Source organism: Aotus nancymaae, unplaced genomic scaffold (assembly GCF_030222135.1).
Source record: "Aotus nancymaae isolate 86718 unplaced genomic scaffold, 86718_ANA_hifiasm-v0.15.2.pri h1tg000067l, whole genome shotgun sequence".
Taxonomy (NCBI): domain Eukaryota; kingdom Metazoa; phylum Chordata; class Mammalia; order Primates; family Aotidae; genus Aotus; species Aotus nancymaae.
In genome coordinates this window covers 1,018,596-1,020,607 of record NW_026988482.1, presented here as the reverse complement: position 1 = coordinate 1,020,607, position 2,012 = coordinate 1,018,596, and positions in this window count along the sequence as shown.

Below are 2,012 nucleotides of genomic sequence, written 5' to 3'. Positions count from 1 at the left end.
GCTGGCTCCTCCAATCAGCCAATCACGAGGGTCCCAGCCTATGTCCAGCCAATCACAATGCGGCTACGCCGCATCCCCGCCAAGCGGCCAGCAAGTTTAGCCAATCGAAGGCCGCCATCGGGGCGGGGAAAGAGGAAAGCGACAGCAGGACTGAGGGAGTTGCGTTGCGGAGCTGGAGGGGGCGGAGCTTCCCGGGAGGGCGAGAAAGTGGGCGGGAACCCGGGAGAAGGAGGAGGGAGGCTGGAGGGAAGCGTGGGGCGAGCGCGCCTGGGCGCTGAGGGGCGGCGGGAACCCGGGCAGGGGAAGGTCGACCTCTGCAAGTGGAACGTGGGTCTCCACGCAGATTCCTGTCCAGTGACTGGGTGAATGCGGATTTCTTTCTTTTTTTCTTCAGAAAAGGTATTTTAAACTAACTTTTATGTTGAAAAAATAAAAATGTTGCGCTCCACTTTGGGATGGGGGAATCAGTAAATCAGGAGCTTGCAATTTTTTAAATGATTTTTAATAAGTAAAAAATGAAACGATACATGATCCCAGCCAAACTTAGGTAGCGCTTTGAAAACGATGTAAAAACTTATCCATTTCTTTTTTAAATAAATCAATTTTAGGCCGGGCGCGGTGGCTCACGCCTGTAATCCCAGCACTTTGGGAGGCCGAGGCAGGCAGATCACGAGGTCAGGTGTTCGAGACCAGCCTGGCCAACGTAGTGAAACCCCCCGTCTCTACTAAAAATCCAAAAATTAGCCGGACGTGGTGGTGGACGCCTGTAATCCCAGCTACTCGGGAGGTTGAGGCAGGAGAATCATAAATCTGACGATACAAAGGAGACGAAAGCCAGGCTTAGATGATTTTGCTTAAAGTCAGGTTTTGTTCCATTTGACAATTTGGAAAAATACGGAACACAGGTCATTTGTTTGTTCATTCATTCATAATTTCGGGTTGGCTTGGTCTCTTGATGTCCTATTGGACCCACTGCTTTATTTAATGATAAACCGTTGAAATGAATTTCAAAGGAAATAAACTTCACAGTACATCTGATGTTTTAGGACAGATCACATATTGACACAGATAAAAGTGCACACCTGTGAAGCCTTTGATAAATTTTAATCAATAAAAAATGTAATAAGACACTAAGATGATTGGCCATGAAGTACCGAATTGCTGGAGGATGGGATTGTTCGGAAAGAAAACCTATTCAGCCTTCTAAGAGAACAATGTCAGGGGATGGGCCATCCTCCATATTAATGACTTCATTTCCTTTGAGACAAGACTTACAGTATGGCAGCTTGTTATCTTCAATTCTTCTTTTTTTTTCTTTGTGAAACAGTCTTGCTCTGTCGCCCAGGCTGGAGTGCAGTGGCATGATCTCGGCTCACTGCAACCTCCATCTCCCAGGTTCAAGTGATTCTCCTGCCTCAGCCTCCCCAGTAGCTGGGATTACAGGCATGTGCCACCACGCCCAGCTAATTTTTGTATCTTTAGTAGAGAAGGAGGTTCACCATGTTGGCCAGGCTGGTCTTGAACTCCTGGCTTCAAGAGAGCCATGTGCCTCGGCCTCCCAGTCTTCAATTCTTAGGAAAGCTAGTTGAAAGTGCATGAAAACAAAAGTGCTAACCCAGCAGAATCTGGTTTATGAAATATAAAACATATGAGGTTGGGGTATTTTGAGTAGTGATATTTCTCCCCTATCGTCTAACATGTTTTCTCTAAAGTCTTGGCTCAGCCTGTATCAGTGTTATCAATAACTAGTCAGCTTGGGCCGGGCGCGGTGGCTCACGCCTGTAATCCCAGCACTTTGGGAGGCCGAGGCGGGTGGATCACGAGGTCAAGAGATCGAGACCATCCTGGTCAACATGGTGAAACCCTGTCCCTACTAAAAATACAAAAAATTAGCTGGGCATGGTGGTGCGTGCCTGTAATCCCAGCTACTCAGGAGGCTGAGGCAGGAGAATTGCCTGAACCCAGGAGGCGGAGGTTGCGGTGAGCCGAGATCGCGCCATTGCACTCCAGCC